Source organism: Apium graveolens, chromosome 2 (assembly GCF_009905375.1).
Source record: "Apium graveolens cultivar Ventura chromosome 2, ASM990537v1, whole genome shotgun sequence".
Classification (NCBI taxonomy): domain Eukaryota; kingdom Viridiplantae; phylum Streptophyta; class Magnoliopsida; order Apiales; family Apiaceae; genus Apium; species Apium graveolens.
Window position 1 is genome coordinate 192055139 of NC_133648.1, and position 21830 is coordinate 192076968.

The following is a 21830-nucleotide window of genomic DNA, read 5'->3' on the forward strand; positions in this document are numbered from 1 at the left end:
TTGTAGCAATGTATGAACTATTAGCAGTAAATACGAAGGTCAAGTTGAATCACTTGCCTTGAGAAAGGCTGGTCTGGTCTGACTGGTAGGAGCAACTGGAGCTTCACTCGACCTTTATGGCAAGTTTTCCCTCATCTCAAGATCCTACATAATAATAATAATCCTTATTATAATATATTCTTACCATCTTAACCTATTTACAACTTGAAATTAAACACGGATGGCACTTAGGCCTATACGCACTTAATTTTATATTCACTTTTAAATTAAAAAAGTACACACATAGCCACATATTCACATATCATATATTAACACCAAATAACACCATATATACCATAATGCAACACTAGGCTTGGATGATCTCGACTCACCACTTAAGTCACTTGGTCGCTAAACTAGACAAGGTCTTCTAATTTTGGCTTCCTAACTCGATGTGCCTTTCCTAAATTATCCAAAACCTATTGACCCTCACTTGTTCCTTTAGCTCTACTGACCTTATACCATCTTACAACTATGGTGGTCGACCTAATACTCACCTCTAAGTGTTCTAAAACTATGTGATCAGTGAAAGCGCTCACTGGTGCAAATTTCAGGATGACAACTATGGTTTCTTGAGTGCATTAGACACTCTTAAACTACAAGTTTTCCTTCAAAACTTTTACACAAGACTCTCCTGACCTAAGGGCATCTCACAAACTTGATGTGGCTCAAGGGCCTGGCTTGGGCCTTCTTGGGCCTAAGCTAAAAGTCCAAGGTTCCCCTATTTTTCTGGGCAGAAAACGCCCTGACTTGAATTAACTTGTGACACATGGTTCTAACTTATATCCTATGAACTATGGTAGGAAAAACTTCTCTGACACTCCCTATAACTAAGGCCCAATAGGTCCTAATGAGGGCCTACCCATGACATGGTCAAATCTTCCTATTTCTAAGTTGCAACAAAACTGTCCCCTGCTGGACAGATTTTGTTATTCTACTTGTGCACCTAACCAAAAGACATGCAAACCTCCAACCAACTCCTAAAACCTTTTATATACTCCCAATACTAACTTCTGGTAGCTTGGGCCTCAAAGTGCACATCAATGACATGGTCAAAACTCAATCTAAACCTCAGGGTATTAAACTGATTTTCTGCAGAAACTATAACTCTCATTTCTCCAAGGTTTTGACTTGACAAACTCAACTAACAACAACTCAATACTTAAACCAAGACTTATTCATGGTATTCTACTGAATTAACTTCCTTATTCTCAAAATAACCTTGGGTGAGATCAACCTTACCTAAGGTACAATTATGGCAAAACAAAAGAGATCACATTTCTCAACTCACCAATCATTAAGTTTTGAAACCACAAGATATGCATTTTATAAAAGATAACCACGAATTATTACCATGCAACAAGAAGCATAAATAAAATATTAACACATTATTCCTACTGAAATTAAGGCTCACTAACAAAATCTTTCCAAATAATCAAAATCTTATAACATTCTAAGAGAAATCCACATGCATGCATGTCATCGGGTTTTGCTAACCAAAACAACACATTTTCTTCATATATTGTAACACCCCCAGATCCGGGGTCGGGGATCCGGGTTGTCACGAGATCCATTTCCCTTAATAACACCCAATCTTAATACACAATCAACTACTCTGTACTGTGACCCCACAATAAACACACACCACACGTTATAGTCTCAGAGATGAACATCCACAAATAATCACAAGTCGTTTTATTCCACAATTATAAGTCAATACACCTTAAAAGGGTTCTGAATAAATTTACATTTCTTTGCCATTATTACAATTCATAAGTATACATAAATCTAGTACATCAAAAGTTGAAGCCTAGTCTATTGGTAGTTCCCTACCTCAGCTACAGTGACTTCAATGCCTATAGGAAGCTGCGGAACGCTTCCTATCCGCTCGCGAATTGGGAGCTTGGTCCTGTTCATCTTATCTATCTGATGTTGTGTGATGAAAGAAGAAAGCAAGGGTGAGCAGCAAGCCCACCAAAATAATATGTATAATGATTAACAATATATGAGTCTACTCATAATACTCATGAAAGTCTTGGTCAAAAGAAATGAACCAAGTTGATAACTTAATGCGATGAAGTCGCAAAATATTCAGTATATATATATACATATATACTTTTCAAAATATTGGAAGTCCTCTTCCATGCATAATATACACAAAATCCCAGTGTATAACTGTATATAAAAAAATATCGTTGCAAGGTGATCTCATATATCTAACCTTGTCTCAACGTTTTTCTGAAAATCTTTGTCATACATAAGACAATTATTAATTAGATATAAGTTTAAAAGATGAAGTTACCAAATACTTCACTACACTTATATCATTCCCAAATACTACTTGAACTACCACCGTTCAAGTTACAATCAATTTCAAAAGTTCATCCCACTGATGAGACCACAAGATAAGACTTGAATAGATTCAATCTTTGAAATATTATTGAATGAAAAAGTTATGAGATACTTTCTTTAGTCCCGATATATATATATCCACACATATATACCCCTTTAAACATTTCCTGGAACCTCTGTTATGTAAAGTATGAACAGAGTTTGAAACATCCAATGAATTTTGGGAAAGGAAAAGAATTTTGGCATAAACCCGATATCTTGCTGATCAGGCAAAGATACCAATAAGTAACCTTTTCTACTAGTAGATGGATGAATTCCTCACCGGTCATCACCCTGGCCGCATTAGGACCTCGCGCTAGACCGTACCCCGGCCCCTCACGCGTTGATGGACTGCCATCCAGCCACTTACACAATAATAGACCGTACCCCGGCCTGTCGCTTATGCCGACTCAATGAGATGGGCTTACTTCCCGAACGTTGGGCAAGTAATCAATTCATTTACCAAATCTGCAACCTCGTTGCGAATATAAAATACACCACAGAGCCGGATTCCCCAGGTTTTGAGCGAGTATTTAAATCATCTTAAAAAGGAAGATCTTAAATATAAAAATGAGTTTTGGGATCCGCTCTGACTTTTAAAATCATTTTGAAGACTCGAAAACACTTTAAAGAGTGTTTGGAGTAAGGCTGATTTAATGAAGTAAATCAGTCCCCAGAATATTTAGAAAATGACTGAATATTATTATTTAATATAATATTCCCATAAAGAATAATCTTTATAAAAATAATTGAAGTAGAAGTATTAAAACTTATACTTGAAATAAACATTAAATAACCAAAGATATACTTATATGAAAGTATTATCTTTATTTGAATAATCGAAAATAAGTTTGATTATTAACACCTTATTCTTTAATAGAATAAAGAATATAATTCAGTACATAATCGGAGTCATAGATCCTCAAATGAATATTTAAATAATATTCATAATAATATAAAGGAGTCATAAGTCCTCGAATGAATATTCAAATAATATTCAGATAAATAAATAAAAGAGTCATAAGCCCTCGAATAATATTCGAAATAATATTCAAATATAAAATAGAGTTTAAAGTTATCGAATAAACCTTATTCGATTAATAGTTTGGAAAACTATAACCATATATATATATAAATATATATATAAATAAATATCCATATCCATATATATAAAATCTACTCGGGATCCTCGACTCCCGGTTTTAGAAAATATTTTCACCTTTGGGTCCCTATACTAAGGGTATATACAAGATACAACTATCCTCTAGCATAGGTATTATTAAATGAACCAACAGATATGTATTTCAAGAATATGAAACAGGCATGCATATATACCATATTAGCATACTCCAATATATTGCAAAATTTGCTAATAACAATCATGCAATATCACAAGATAATGCATATACATATATTTACATCACAACAACAGTATAACGGGTAGAAAACTTGCCTGAGCGACTTGGGGGTGAGAAAGGCTCGGGACGAGTCTGGTAACCTATAAACAACAAGTAAGTTGGAATTAAACCAAAATCACTTGTAAATCTATACTTTAACTAACTTAGACTCTAACGCTTGTTTTGCGCTCACCGATTTGCTTAAGTCACTCGGGTACCCTCGGCTCCACCATTTTTAATAATTTAACCTTTACGAGTTTTAAAGTGATTCCTTCGCGAATGACTTACCAACTGCCTAACACACTTACCATAAATGTTTCACACATTAATTAACCCTTTTTGGTCTTTAACCTACATTCCAAAGTAAGGCGAGGGAAAAAGTTTCGTTCGCGAAACGCCGTTACTTGAAACGGTCGTTTCTCCTAAACCGTAAATCGGAATCGAACGAACTACATATCAAAACGAAGCTCGTAACATGAGCTATCTAAACATGGCAGTGGTCACAATCTAGCAGGGGGTTCTCGGGTCCTAATGCTATGCACAAAAACAGTCCAAAGAAAATCGGACGTTACGACGGCTATGTTTACGCGATTTCCAATATTTTAAACCATTCAAACCCATTCCAAATCAACCCCAAATCCAACCTCAAATCCATCATACAACAAACATCCATCCTTATCACATCATAACAACCCCAACCAATTTAATTTAATCATTCATACTTATGCCTAAACTTAACTTTAATCATACTTAAGTTCTTTTAATCAAAACCAACTAATCTCTACAACTCAACCAAACTTCAACCAATCAAGCATCATGCTTCACATATGCTATATCAAACACATTCAATCCTAATTACTCAAAACTAAAGCTAGGGTTTGTAGTTTATACCTTCCTTGGAGAGTGGAGAATCAAGAGGATGGCTTGGAATCACCTTTAAAGCCCTTATCCAAGCTTAATCTAAACAAAACTTCAAGAACACAAATTTTAGTTCTTGAAAACACTATTCACCATCTTCTTTGATGATTTATAGAAAAAGATTGGCTTGGAATTAGAAGCTTAAACTTATAGGAAGTATGTAACTTAACTAGGAGAAGCTAGGATAATTACCTTGGAAAATAACAAGTGGAGGAGCTTGGACTTTCAAAATTTAAGAAAACCACCCGAGAGCTTCATGAAGAATGGAGGATTTTGTGTTTTGTTTGATGAAAATGAAATGATTTGCTTGGTTGATTGATTTTTGTATTTGATTTAGCAAATTACTACCTTGTCCTTGAATTTGTGTGGTCCTTATTCAACCACACCTCCTTCCTTCCCATGTCATGCTTACCTCATCCTCATGATGTCATCCTTCCTTCCTTGTCTTCTTTCTATTGGTTGGATGACATCATTCCCATTAATCCCTTTGATTAACTTCCTAATCGTTTGCCTAATGACCGCTGATCTGTTATACGGTTCGCTTAACTTTCGTTCTCGTTTATCGTTTGAAGGATCATACCCGGGATCTTATTACTTAGGTTCCCTTAACCTTTCTCAATACATTGTATTCCTTTTATGATCCTCTCTTATAATCCTTTAATTTAAATCCTTTTTATCCTGTTACCTTATACTCAATTCTCTCCGTATATTGTGGATTTCCGGGAAAAATCAAAGTGTTCGTAAATGGGATTCTGACGATCTTTACATACACTTATATACCTCATAGAGTACTAATAATATCCCATAAGATCAATAACAGAACCCCTACATAGCGTGGCATGAAAAGTTTTCTCGTTCAGCAAAAACACTATTCATAAGGGTTTCAAAATTTCTCAAAAATTGGGGTTATTACATATATTCTACCATAAAATTGACATGCAAGCCTAGCATAATCTATACCTAGATGATCACTTAGCATTCAAGGAGTTTTATCAAATTTTCACCACAAAATTCAAGTCATTATCACATAAACATGCAAAATTTGAGCAAAACAACAAGAATGATCTCAAGGACCATTCATTCGGCTCCCATATGGTCATGGCCGAATGAAATGGATGGGAATGGCCATTTAATCATCAAGAGTTTCCTTCTCAAGACTTGGCATTTATCCATTCCTTGTAGTCCTCTCAAAAACAACCCTAAACTCACAAGAATCAAGGTTGTATTTTGAGTTTCACTAAAACTTTTACATGCAACCTTTAAACTTAAACTTTCTACTCAAAACTCTTTGAAATATGAGTGATCATGGTATGGGAAGTAACATTTACTTGTGTAAAGAGTGGAAGCTTGGTTGAGGATTGAAGAAAAAAAATGGGGAGGGGGGTTTCGGCTTTTAGCCGAGAGTGAGAGGGGAGAGCCGAGAGGAGGGAGAAGGGAGGGAGGAGAGAGTGAGGTGTGTGTGGAGTATGAGAATGATCATGACATTTGCTTGTTTTTATGGTATTTGATTTGACAAAATTTGAGTGGAAAGGAGAATTGACAAGTCTATCCCTCCACTTATACTTGGTGCATTTTGCATGCAAGGGTAAAGAAGGAAATTGGCTAGAGAAATAAGAGTTAGTGGGGTTGGAATTGTCCTCTTTGTCCTTGAAAAGAATGAGAGGGTGGTTTGCATGCAAGGGCTTTCTTGTAATTTGCTAAATATGACAACTAAAATTTATAATGATTTATTTTTATAAAATAAAATACAAGTTCAAAAATTATAAAATTTATACCATAAAATAACTTGGATTTTTAGAGACTTTATAAAAATCATTTTCAAAATTTGTGAACAAAATACCTTTTAAAAGAAAATTTTTCCAAGGCTTAGAATATTCCTTATAAATCAAAAATAAAGAAATTAAATAAACTCTTGCTTTGAAAAAATCATATACTACATAAAGCAAATTTATAATGCAGAAATTTTCACTCACACAAACGTACAATCATTAAATATATTTTCATTCGGCTTTAATATTATACCAAATCCACAAATAATATTACACGAAGATACCGGTCATAACATCCTCTCCCCCTTAAGGGATTTTGTCCCCAGAATCTAAGAGAACAAATGAAGATACCGAGAACGCATATCAGACCCTAACTCCCAAGTCGATTCTTCGACCTTAGGGTTCCTCCAAAGCACTTTCACTATATTTACCGACTTATTCCTAAGACTCTTTACTTGCCAGTCGAGTATTTTAACCGGTTGCTCCATAAATGACAGGTCTGCCTGAATTTCTACAGGTTCATATTCTATCACATGGCTAGCATCAGGATTGTACTTCTTAAGCAACGACACATGGAACACATTATGCACATGCTAATACTGAGGTGGTAAGGCCAACTCGTAGGCCACCTTTCCTACTTGACTCAAAATCTCAAAAGGACCTATGTATCTAGGTGCTAACTTCCCTTTCTTGCCAAATCTCATCAACCCTTTTCTAGGTGACACCTTCAGCAACACAGCTTCGCCAATTTGGAATTGAACATCCTTACGTGCTGGATCCGCATACTTCCTCTGTCTATCTTGAGCAGCAAGCAACCTTTTCTGAATTAACTTGACCGAGTCATACAACTGTTGTACCAATTCCGAGCCGAGAATTCTTCATTCTCCTACTTCATCCCAACTTGTTGGTGATCTACATTTTCGCCCGTACAAAGCTTCGTATGGTGGCATGTCGATACTGGAATGATAGCTGTTGTTATAAGAGAATTCAATCAACGGCAAGTGGTCGTCCCAACTTTCTGCAAAATCGATTGCACAACTGCGCAACATATCTTCAATTGTTTGAATTGTCCTTTCACTCTGGCCATCAATCTGCGGGTGGTATGTCATGCTCATATTCAACTTCGTGCCAAGACATTCCTGAAACTGCTTCCAGAATCTCGAGTTAAATCGGGGATCTCTGTCTGAAACTATTGATACGGGTACTCCATGCCTTAGTACGATTTCGCGCACATACAGATGAACCAACTTGTCCAGTGACGACTTCTCATTTATTGGAAGGAAATGCGCCGACTTCGTAAGACGATCAATTATAACCCATATTGTGTCATGTCCGGATTTCGTTCGCGGTAGTCCTACTATAAAGTCCATAGCGATATTTTCCCATTTCCATTCTGGAATCTTCAGGGGCTGAATTAATCCGCTTGGTCGTTGATGTTTTGCCTTTACTTTCTGACAAGTATAACACTTCGCAACCCATTCTGCCACGTCTCGCTTCATATTTGGCCACCAAAAGTTTTCTTTAAGTCTCGATACATCTTGGTGCTTCCCGGGTGGATTGAAAATTTCGAATTGTGGGCTTCATGGAGGATCTCATTCTTTAATTCAAGTACATGAGGAATCCATATTCTGGATGAAAACCTTAGTATCCCTTGCTCATCCCTTTGAGTATTAATCTCCTCTCCAGATAACTGATTCTTCTCTTTCTCCATTACTTCTTCTTGACACTTCTTTATCCTTTCCACTAGTGTTGGCTGAAAGGTCATTGCACGATAAACTTCCTCGACTTTTCCATAAGCATAAAGTTCCAATTCCAATCTTTTGATTTCTTTAGATAACTCTTTTGATGTTATCATCATATTCAGTCTCTCCTTCCTACTCAGAGCATCGGCCACTACATTCGCCTTTCCAGGATGGTAATTTATCGAACAGTCATAGTCCTTGATCAATTCCAGCCATCTCCTCTGCCTCATATTGAGCTCTTTCTGAGTAAAAATGTACTTTAAACTCTTGTGATCCGTGTAGATTTCACACTTCTCTCCGTAGAGGTAATGTCTCCAAATCTTATGTGCGAACACTATGGTGGCTAGTTCCAAGTCATGCGTCGGGTACTTTAACTCATACGGTTTCAACTGTCTTGACGCATATGTGATCACTTTACTGTGTTGCATCAATACACAACCCAAACCCGTATGTGAAGCGTCGCTGAATATTACAAAGTTCCCTTGATCATCTGGAAGTACCTACACCGGAACTGTTACCAACTTCTGCTTCAACTCTTGAAAGCTATCTTCACATTCTGCACTCCATTCAAACTTTTGATTCTTTCTGGTTAACTTGGTCAATGGCGTGGCGATCTCTGAGAAATCCTTGACGAATCTTCTATAGTATCCGGCCAATCCTAGAAAACTTCGCACTTCCGTAGGAGTCTTTGGCCTCTCCCAACACATAACTGCCTCAATCTTTGCCGGATCCACTTTAACTCCCTCATTTCCAATGACATGCCCCAAAAATTGAACTTCTTTTAACCAAAACTCACATTTGGTAAACTTGGCATACAACTTCTCTTGTCGGAGTATCTCCAATGTTATCCAGAGGTGCTGCTTATGTTCTTCTTCCGACTTAGAATAAATAAGGATGTCATCAATAAATACCATGACAAATTTGTCCAAATACTTCTTAAAAACCCGATTTATCAGATCCATAAATGCGGCCGGAGCGTTGGTCAATCCAAACGGCATTACTAGGAATTCATAATGCCCATATCTGGTCCTGAATGCGGTCTTGGAAACATCTTCTTCTTTGATCTTTAATTGATGGTATCCCGATCTCAAATCAATCTTCGAAAAGCATTTTGCTCCCTTCAACTGATCAAAAAGGTCATATATCCTTGGTAGCGGGTAGCGGTTCTTGATCGTCACCTTATTCAACTCCCGGTAATCTATGCATAGACGCATACTCCCATCTTTCTTCTTTACAAACAGAACAGGTGCTCCCCATGGCGACGCACTTGGCCATATCACTCCCTTATCCAACAATTCTTGTAGCTGGCTCGCCAACTCTTTCATTTCTGCTGGTGCCATCCTATATGGGGCCTTTGAAACTGGTTCCGTTCCTGGAGCAAGATTGATCTCGAACTCGATTTGTCGATCTGGTGGTAAGCCTGGTAGTTCGTCGGGAAACACATCCGGGAACTCGTTAACTACAGGGATATCTTCCATGCCGGGGCTGCCTTTTTCCGAATCCACTACATAAGCTAGGAATGACTCACAACCTTTTCTAAGTAGCTTCTTAGCCTGAACAATTGTAAGAAATAGTTGCTCTTGCCTCTGCCCCTTAAATACTACCTTCTCTCCACTCTTCGTCTTTAAATACACTCTCTTGGTCTTACAATTAATCTGAGCGCTATTCTCTCCTAACCAATCCATTCCTAAAATTATATCAAACTCTCCCAACTTGAAGAGTATCAAGTCGGCTGAAAATTTATACCCCGAAATATCAATCTCACACTTTGGACAAAATTGATTCACATGAATCTTCTCTTGGTTCGCAATTACCACATTTACTACCTCACTCATAATCATTTTCTCACATTGAAGCTTATCAACAAAAGATTCTGATATGAAAGATCTTGTTGCTCCCGAATCAATCAATACTTTAGCTTTGACATTATTGAGTAAAAGTGTACCTGCTATCACCTCCGAATTCTGTACAACATCCTTCATCTTTAAATCAAATGTCCTTGCTGTCGCTTGCGGGGTTGGTACGGGTGGTGGAGGTAATGCCAATACCTCGGCTGGCACGCTTGCACTGGTACTTGCCACATTCATCAGAGCTTTGAGTGGTCCGGTTGCCTTGCACTCCCTAGCTATGTGTCCAGTCTTTCCACACTTGCAGCACATAACTCCTGGCTTCGGCATCTTGCACTCATTCGCCAAATGTCCCTTCTGATTGCACCTGTAGCATGTCATGCTCAGCTTATTACACACTCCAGGGTGCCTTCTTCCGCAGTGCTTGCATTCTGGCCTCTGGAACCTGCTTTCTCCAACTTGCCCTTGGCTTGCCTGATTGTTCCCTTTCGATTCTTGCCTTTTACCCAAATTTCCTTTCTTTTGAAAATTTCCGCCCTTCTGGAAACCAATCCTCTTTACATTCCGATCTTGTGAACTTCCTGCTTCAGACTTTTCTCCATAAAATGGAACCTTCCTTTTCTTGTTATCCCTCTCTTTCCTTGACTGCATCCCATTATTCTCAATCAGAGTAGCTTTCTGTATTACTCCCGCATAAGTTTCAAGCTCAAACATAGCCACCCTATCTCTGATCCAAGGCTCCAATCCTTGCTGAAATTTCTTTACTTTTTCTTCCTCAGTGCTGGTATACTTTGTCACAAATCTTGACAACTCAGTGAACTTCTTCTCATACTCCAATACCGTCATGTTCCTTTGCTTCAACTCAAGAAATTTTAGCTCCATCTGATTCTGCATGTACTTAGGGTAATACTTGTCCAGAAATAACTTCTTAAATCTCTCCCAAGAAACCTGCTGAGTGACTTCCATAGCTTTTACTGATTCCCACCAATAGATGACTTCTCCCTTCAAGAAGTAAGTAGCATACGGCGCCTTCTGATCGTCTCCTAACTGTACCAACTCAAAAGCCCTTTCCATCTCCTTGATCCATGTGTTAGCTATCACTGGATCAGTGGTATCATGAAATGCAGGTGGATTCACATTCTGAAAAGCCTTGAATGTGACAATTTATCTAGGTGGTACTGGTGGTTCAGGTGGTTGGTGTGGCTCACGGTTATCTTGGTTTTCAATTCATTGTTGAAGAGTTAGTTGTTGTTGAGCTATAGCATTGGTTTGCTGTTGCAAAGTTTCCAGTAATCGAAGAGTGTTTGGGTCTGTGGTGGATGTGGTTGTTGGGTTCTTCTTTTTGGGAGGCATCATCCTGAAATAAGAGTTGTGTCAAAACAGATATGAATGATAAAATGATTCGAGGGTATCACATGGCATTCTTATTTACATATGGGTCAATTTTCCAAATTAAGCAGATATGATGATAAAAACGTAAAATAACAGTTGAGAGCAAATGGAAAAATAGCACATAATTATTGAAATTTTAAAGGTCACAATACATAGGATTGGGACAAAGTCTGATTCTAGGAATAACAGGCTTATTTAAAGGAAACAACGGAAACAACTGGGGATTCCATAGAGTCTGATAGTACAACAACATGAAAGGTAAATGGAAAGAACTAAGGCTCCATTCCATCTGAACGGGGCTTGGTAGTCTTTTCCTCTCAAAGCGTCTTCACAATGCTCTGGAGCTCATCCGCCACCATCTGAATGATATACTGGCTGGTACGGTCCCAGTGCGCTGGCATCTCCTCAAGCTTAGTGTTGACGTACTGAACCAAGGTCTCAAGTCTCGCAGTCATCTGTTCCTTGGGCTTCCCTTCGTAGTTTCGACTGTCCGGATACACGTTCTTCAGTCGGTCTATCAGTCGGTCGTACTTGCCCTGAAGCATGTCGAACTCGCGCCTCAACTCAGCATACACGGAGAAAGCAATAGTGTTGTCTGACCCAGAGGATGACGAGGAATGCGCCCTTTGCTGACAACCAATAAGAGGAGTATTAATAATAATTTACTTAACCTACTCTCTCGCATATTATCTATAATTTACACACATATCCTATAACCTATTTGGGCTGTCCTGGGACTCTAAACCGTAGCTCTGATACCAAAACCTGTCACGCCCCCAACTTAAACAGAAATTAAATATAGCTATTACAAAATTTTAAAAGAGATAACACAACCAAATCCAAGATTTTACAGTTTAGGGTTTGGAACAGCCCAACACTACCAACTATTACATCTGATTTTTAATACCGAGTCCTCACACAAACTACTATCACTTATTCTACCTGAGCTCAAACATAAGCATCAGCATCACAGGTCTTACGGGCAGTCTGCTTGAATCTAACCATAGCTGCTAGCTGTAATATCAGGGTAAAGCAAGGAGTGAGCCAAATGCTCAACAAGTGCTAACAGTACGACACAAAACATAAATCGAGATATACATTAAAGAATGACAATGGAAAGACATAACCAATGGTAACGAGAGATAAAACTATGTGAGATGGCATCATTTTGCTTGTATCAAAACAATTTTAAAATCATGTCTTAATCAAAATCATTTTATGACGCTACGGATTACAGCCGGTGATCAACCGCGAAGTAATCCCGAACCTCGCTGGGTTCTAATACATTAACGGGAATCCCTAGGCAACTTTTAAGCCTAATATAAGTGTGGAAAGGACTCGCGTCTCAGTCCAGATCCACTATTCAAGGAAAACATTTATCCCCCTTTGGGACTGAAAACCCATATTTTATTTATTTCAAAAACTGATGCCGAATTATAACAAAATCTCTTTTAACAGTAAACATTTTTATTAAGGGAATATAGATCAACTCGAAACACGGGAAATATGGTACTAAATCTCAGGGCCATGATTCACAAAACTATACTCTATTAAAGTAACTGAATGGTTTTCATATCTCAAAGATTTAGACAAGGGAATTCAGTGAGGCTATTGGATATTATAAAAGGGTAATGCCAAATTGGGCTTTAAGCAATGGTTTCTCATCAAGGTTCAAGTGCTGGATCATCAAGAAGGTAGGCTTCATGAATACTAAGGGTGTTAGGGTATGCAGAAATGATCTTTAACTCAGGATATATCAAAATTGTCAAGCTTTAGGATAAGAAAGAGGGTATCAATCAATGAGGAATCACGTTGGTAAGTATCTGACTATCAGAGTTCAAGGTAAAGTTCTATAGGGGTTCAAGTTTCAGGGTGAGATATTAATACTTAGGAATCATTAGCATGTTAATCAAGAGGATCAATCAAGTATTATAACAACTCTTTATTTTATCATGGCATTCAACTATCATGAAAAGACTTTTGAACTACTTGCAATACGTACTCGAGGGTTCATGGCATCTCTATATAATTCAAAGATAAACATAAGATACGCTTGATTTAATATATCAAATGACACAGGATAGTTGTAGCAATGTATGAACTATTAGCAGTAAATACGAAGGTCAAGTTGAATCACTTGCCTTGAGAAAGGCTGGTCTGGTCTGACTGGTAGGAGAAACTGGAGCTTCACTCGACCTTTATGGCAAGTTTTCGCTCGTCTCGAGATCCTACATAATAATAATAATCCTCATTATAATATATTCTTACCATCTTAACCTATTTACAACTTGAAATTAAACACGGATGGCACTTAGGCCTATACGCACTTAATTTTATATTCACTTTTAAATTACAAAAGTACACACATAGCCACATATTCACATATCATATATTAACACCAAATAACACCATATATACCATAATTCAACACTAGGCTTGGATGATCTCGACTCACCACTTAAGTCACTTGGTCGCTAAACTAGACAAGGTCTTCTAATTTTGGCTTCCTAACTCGATGTGCCTTTCCTAAATTATCCAAAACCTATTGACCCTCACTTATGCCTTTAGCTCTACCGACCTTATACCATCTTACAACTATGGTGGTCGACCTAATACTCACCTCTAAGTGTTCTAAAACTATGTGATAAGTGAAAGCGCTCACTGGTGCAAATTTCAGGATGACAACTATGGTTTCTTGAGTGCATTAGACACTCTTAAACTACAAGTTTTCCTTCATAACTTTTACACAAGACTCTCCTGACCTAAGGGCATCTCACAAACTTGATGTGGCTCAAGGGCCTGGCTTGGGCCTTCTTGGGCCTAAGCTAAAAGTCCAAGGTTCCCCTGTTTTTCTGGGCAGAAAACGCCCTGACTTGAATTAACTCGTGACATATGGTTCTAACTCATATCCTATGAACTATGGTTGGAAAAACTTCTCTGACACTCCCTCTAACTAAGGCCCAATAGGGCCTAATGAGGGCCTACCCATGACATGGTCAAATCTTCCTATTTCTAAGTTGTAACAAAACTGTCCCCTGCTGGACAGATTTTGTTATTCTACTTGTGCACCTAACCAAAAGACATGCAAACCTCCAACCAACTCCTAAAAACTTTTATATACTCCCAATATTAACTTCTGGTAGCTTGGGCCTCAAAGTTCACATCAATGACATGGTCAAAACTCACTCTAAACCTCAGGGTACTAAACTGATTTTCTGCAGAAACTATAACTCTCATTTCTCCAAGGTTTTGACTTGACAAACTCAACTAACAACAACTCAATACTTAAACCAAGACTTATACATGGTATTATACTGAATTAACTTCCTTATTCTCAAAATAACCTTGGGTGAGATCATCCTTACCTAAGGTACAATTATGGCAAAACAAAAGAGATCACATTTCTCAACTCACCAATCATTAAGTTTTGAAACCACAAGATATGAATTTTATAAAAGATAACCACGAATTATTACCATGCAACAAGAAGCATAAATCAATATTAACACATTATTCCTACTAAAATTAAGGCTCACTAACAAAATCTTTCCAAATGATCAAAATATTATAACATTCTAAGAGAAATCCACATGCATGCATGTCCTCGGGTTTTGCTAACCAAAACAACACATTTTCTTCATATATTCTACCATAAAATTGACATGCAAGCCTAGAATAAGCTATACCTAGATGATCACTTAGCATGCAAGGAGTTTTATCAAATTTTCACCATAAAATTCAAGTCATTATCACATAAACATGCAAAATTTGAGCAAAACAACAAGAATGATCTCAAGGACCATTCATTTGGCTCCCATATGGTCATGGCCGAATGAAATGGATGGGAATGGCCATTTAATCATCAAGAGTTTCCTTCTCAAGACTTGGCATTTATCCATTCCTTGTAGTCCTCTCAAAAACAACCCTAAACTCACAAGAATCAAGGTTGTATTTTGAGTTTCTCTAAAACTTTTACATGCAACCTTTAAACTTAAACTTTCTACTCAAAACTCTTTGAAATATGAGTGATCATGGTATGGGAAGTAACATTTACTTGTGTAAAGAGTGGAAGCTTGGTTGAGGATTGAAGAAAAAAAAAATGGGGAGGGGGGTTTCGGCTTTTAGCCGAGAGTGAGAGGGGAGAGCCGAGAGGAGGGAGAAGGGAGGGAGGAGAGAGTGAGGTGTGGGTGGAGTATGAGAATGATCATGACATTTGCTTGTTTTTATGGTATTTGATTTGACAAAATTTGAGAGGGTGGTTTGCATGCAAGGGCTTTCTTGTAATTTGCTAAATATGACAACTAACATTTATAATGATTTATTTTTATAAAATAAAATACAAGTTCAAAAATTATAAAATTTATACCATAAAATAACTTGGATTTTTAGAGACTTTATAAAAATCATTTTCAAAATTTTTGAACAAAATACCTTTTAAAAGAAAAATTTTCCAAGGCTTAGAATATTCCTTATAAATCAAAAATAAAGAAATTAAATAAACTCTTGCTTTGAAAAAATCATATACTACATAAAGCAAATTTATAATGCAGAAATTTTCACTCACACAAACGTACAATCATTAAATATATTTTCATTCGGCTTTAATATTATACCAAATCCACAAATAATATTACACGAAGATACCGGTCGTAACATATGCTCTCTGAGTTGGATCCTTCAGAATTTGAGTTTCCAAAATTATCAGAACTTGGCCCATCAGAACTTGATGAATCAGAACTTGAAGAGTCTGTTCTAGGTTCTGATGCCTCTTGAGATGTGGTTGTATCTTCAATATGCTCCCCCTACACAGGTGTATTTTCCTTTGGCGTAGTTATCACAGTTTTAATAACATCAGAGTTTAACCCATCAGAGTTTGCAGTATCAGGATTTAGACTGTCAGGATTTACAGAATCAGAATTTAAAACTTCATTCTCAAATCTCAGCTGATCATGATCATTGAAATCTTCAAGTCCTGTAATCTTCTTATCATCAAAAGAGACATTGATAGATTCCATGACAACCCTTGTTCTTAAATTCTAGACTCTGAAGGCTTTTGTGGAAAGTGGATATCCAACAAAAATTCCTTCATCGGCTTTTAGATCAAATTTGGATAGTTGTTCAGGATGAGTCTTAAGAAAAAAACACTTGCATCCAAATACATGAAAGTACTTCAGATTTGGCTTCTTTTTCTTCACTATCTCATATGGTGTCTTTCCATGCTTGTTGATAAGTGTTGCATTCTGAGTAAAACAAGCAGTCTGCACAGCTTCAGCCCAAAAGTAGGTTGGTAACTTTGCTTCATCAAGCATAGTTCGTGCAGCTTCAATAAGAGTTCTATTCTTTCTTTCAACAACTCCATTTTGTTGTGGAGTTCCAGGAGCAGAAAATTCCTGCTTGATTCCATGGTCTTTGCAGAACTCTTCCATAATCAAATTCTTGAACTCATTGCCATTATCACTTCTTATGATTTTCACAGAGTCTTTAACCAATTTATCCAGTTGTTTGACATGATCAATCAAGATAGATGCAGTTTCACTTTTTGTGTGCAAGAAATACACCCATGTGTATCTGGTGAACTCATCCACTATGACCATAATATATTTCTTCTTTGCAATAGACATGACATTCACTGGACCAAATAGATCAACATGTAGTAGGTGATAAGGCTCAAGAATTGAAGATCCAGTCTTGCTCTTGAATGAAGATTTTCTTTGTTTTGCCTTTTGACAGGAATCACAAAGGCCATCAAGAGCAGATACTGATTTTGGCAGTCCTCTCACAAGATCTTTCTTGACAAGCTCATTTATATTGTTAAAATTTAAATGAGAGAGTTTCTTGTGCCAATCCCAGCTTTCTTCAATTGATGTTCTACTTAACAGACAGATTGGAGAACCATCATAACTTGTTGAAAGATTGGCTTCATAAATGTTACCATGCTTGTATCCTTTCAGAACAACTTTTCCTGTAGATTTGCTAACAACTTCACAGTGTTCTTCAAAGAAATCCACATGATAACCTCTGTCACAGATTTGACTAACACTTAGCAGATTGTGTTTAAGTCCTGAGACTAGAGCTACTTTTTCAGTGATGATATTCCCAAGTTTGATATTGCCATATCCCAGAGTTTTTCCCATGTTGCCATCTCCATAAGAAACACCTGGGCCAGCTTTCTCCACAAAGTCTGATAGCATGGCTTTATTTCCAGTCATATGTCCTGAACATCCACTGTCCAGAACTAGGATGTTTTTCCTGCTGCCCTGCAATCACAAAGACCACTAATGTTTAGTTTTAAGGACCCAGACTTGCTTGGATCCTTTGGCCTTATTAAGTTTGTTAACATTTGCAGTGGATTTAACATCAGAGTTTATGTTAACATTTTTCTTATCAGAATTTACAGTATCAGACTTTATATCAGAACTTACACTAGAAGAAATAATGCTAAGTTTCTTTAAAGAAGGTTTTATTTGATAATAATCATAGTACAAACTATGATATTCTTACAAGTATAAATGGAATGCCATAAACTACCACAATGAAAACAAGGACTTTGTGGCCTATATCTAACAGACTGACTCTTAACTCCTGATTTTGAAGGTAAGGAGTTTATGTTTTTATTCTTCCTGCAAAAAAGAAGCCGGATGGTTAGAATTTCCACAGTTATAACATTTCTTTCTAGGAGCATTAGGAACAGGCTTATAATCATTGCTTTTATTCATACCTTCCTTTCCATTCCTATTTTTCCTAGGTGGCTTTACCTTGTTAACATTCTTAACATCTTTCAGTTTATGCTTAAGCTGCTTCTTTGTTATTAAGCCTATGTTAACTTCAGTTGGCTTATCCTGTTTTGGTTTGTCAGAAGTTAGTTTCTCTTTAACTGCTGATTTATCAATTTCAGACTTTACAGCTACAAACTTAACAGGATTTACCTTTGGCTTTTGTTTAACAACTATAGGCTCAATTTCTACAGTTCCTTTATTATTCTTATCATCTCCATAACCTAAGCCCTCTTTCCAGTTTCCACTACTTAACAAATTCTGAGTTGTTCTTCTAGAGTTAGTCCAAATCCTGATAATCTCTTTTTCCTTTTCTTACTCAGTTTTTAGAGATTGATTCAGTTTTAACACTTCATCTCTAACATAAAAAGCATCATCTCTTTCTGAGTTTGATGGAACATAACTAACTCCTTTTCTTAATAGTCATTCCCTTTCTTAAAAGCCAAATTTTCAGAAGTTGACATTTCACATGTTAAAGTTTGATCTCTATAACTAATGAACATGGTTTTAAGATATCTTCTCAACTCAGTAATATCATCAGTATGAAAAGCATAAGTTGTTTGAGGTACCTTTAACTCAGCAGCTTCAGAACTGCTATCAGCATTTGCCATCAAAGCATAGTTCACCTCACTTTCAGAATCTGAAGTGTCTGTCCAGCTTTTCTTCTTTGTGATAAGTGCCTTGCCTTTGTCACCTTTCCCTTTCTTGTAGTCAGGAGATATGTGGCCTTTCTCACCATAATTGTAGCATTTAACATTTGAGTAATCTCCTCTGTCAGACTTTCCAGCTTTGCCTTCAGATTTTCTGAATCCCTTCTTATCAGAACTTCCACTTTTCCTGGAAAACTTCTTTCCCCTTCTGAATTTCCTGTAAGCTATCTTTGTGATACCCTTCACCATAAGAGCACACAATTTCATCATCTCTTCATCAACATCCATCTCAGATAGACTTTCTGTTTATGAATCGTCATCACTATCAGAACTTGATGACTCAGTATCAGACTTTGTGATGAGAACCTTTCCTTTGCCTTTCTTTGAGACAGCCACTTTGGGGGATTCCTCCTCATCCTTAAGAGCAACTGTTCTTGACTTTCTCCCATGCCTCTTGGTTCTTTGATCCAACTCAAGTTCATGAGTTTTGAGCATACCACAAATTTCATCAAGAGTAGTTTCATCAAGAGCATAGTTGTCTCTTATAGTAGTTGCCTTCAAATCCCAACTTTCAGGAAGAGCTAAAAGGAATTTAAGATTAGTATCTTCAAGATCATATTCCTTATCCACCAGTGACAGATCATTCAAGAGTTTGACAAATCTGTCATATAAACCAGTTAATGACTCATCAGGTTTTGAGTCAAAGTGCTCATACTCTTCAGTGAGTATAGTCCTCCTATTCTTCTTAATTGAATCAGTTCATTGGCATCTAGTCTCCAAGGCATCCCATATCTCCTTTGCAGTCTTGTAGTTAATTACCCTGTTTGACATGACATTATCAATGGCACTATGCAGCAAATGTCTTACCTTTGCATCCTTGGCAATAGATGAGATATCTTCAGCTGTATATTCACTTTTCTCCTTTGGTACAGTCTGTGCTGGCTGATCTGCAACTACAACAGAGAGCTTGGTTGGCTTATGTGGTCCTTCATTAATTCTGTCAAGGTATTCTCGATCTGTAGCTTCTAGAAACATAGACATCCTCACCTTTCATATGGGATACTCAGAAGGTTTCAGTATGGGAACCCTAATAGTCTCATATCGATTATGAATTTGAGTCTTTGGAGTTTCTTCAGTTTTGGTGGGCTTGGTTGGAGTTTGTGTTTCTTCAGACATGATTGTTTTTGGATCTTTACTGTATGTATGTTAACAGATTGATCTGATACCACTTGTTAGGTCACACACACTGTAGAAGGGGGTTGAATACAGTGTCTAGCACAATCAAATCGAATTAAGAACACAAGTATGAAACACATAATAATCTTATTAATAAAATAGTATTACAATGGAACCGTCCTCTCTCAGTGATGAACAAATATCACGAGAGCTGTTAGGGTTACAATGAATAATATTCTCGAATAAGATAACACATATAGTGTAAACCCTATGTTATGTTTATATGGATACACAGTTACAAGATAATCTTCTAATTGATATCGAACATAAGTCTGCATCCTAAAATATATCAACTAGTTTTCTTTTCTTCCAAGTATTCTATTCTTCATAGAATTCTTCTTCATGCATATCTTTTCTTGTTTTAGTCTCGATCTTCTTTCCTTCAATCAGCCGCCTTCCTTATCTGAAAGTCTCCTTAAGTCCTGATATTATCTCCTGATAAATATCTTCTGCTTCCTTATCTAAAAGTCTACTTAAGTCCTGATATTATCTCCTGATAAATATCTTCTGATAACTTAAGTTCTAACAACTTAAGTTCTGATATCTTAAGTCCTGACTTTAGTATAAGTATTGATTTCGAGTTAAGTCCTGATTTGTCCTGTTAGTTAAGATCAAAAAACTAAACACAAATCATCATTAGACATGACATCACAAATATATCTAACACAATGGATCCTCCTTTCTTCCTTCCTTTCTCCATCTTTTCATCTTGCTCTATTTCAAGCTCATAGGTTTTTAGAATTCCATATAGTCTTTCCAAGGTGAATTCCTTGTACTCTTGAGAGTTTCTTAAAGAGACTGTCTTGGGCTTCCATTCCTTTGGTAGAGATCTAAGGAATTTAAGGTTTGAGTCTTTTGTTTGATAGACCCTTCCATGCAACCTGAGAGCACTCAGTAGCTTTTGAAATCTACTAAATATATTAGTGAGTGACTCACTTTCTTCACAGTGAAAATGCTCATATTGCTGAATCAAGAGTTACATCTTGTTCTCTCTTACTTGCTCAGTTCTATCACAAATAATTTGAATTGTGTCCCAAACCTCTTTTGCTGTTTTGTAGTTTATGATGTTGTCAAACATATCACCATCAACACCATTAAACAGTATGTTCATGGCCTTTTTATCTTTCCTGACTTGTTCAATGTCTGGATTAGACCATTCATGTCTAGGCTTTGGAACTGATGGCTCATTTCCCGTAGCAGCTCTCATGGGAACATGAGGACCTCTCTCAATGCAGTCCATATAAGCTTCATCTTGAGAAAGAAGATGTAGGTGCATCTTCACCTTCCAGGTGTGATAATTGTCTTTGTCCAAAAATGGAATTTTCACTCCAACATCCTTTATGATCATCTTGCTGATTGTGGTGATCTTTACACTCTTTGTACTTCAAGAGCTTGCTCTGATACCAATTATTATTTCCAAACAATGCAACAAGAATTACAGAAGGGGGGTTAAATATAATTCTGGCTTCTTTCTCTGATTTTAAGAATGTTCTTACTTAATATATAGTTGTGTTTGATTTTACAAGAAGTGCGAAATGAGAATAAAATAGAAATCAAAACACAAAGCAGTAAAAAATAAAGCTTTAAAACATTCTGGTGGATTTGAACTTATCCACCAGAGATATATATAAAGTTGAGAACTCTGTGATGCTTGAATAGCACACAGCTGCTTACAA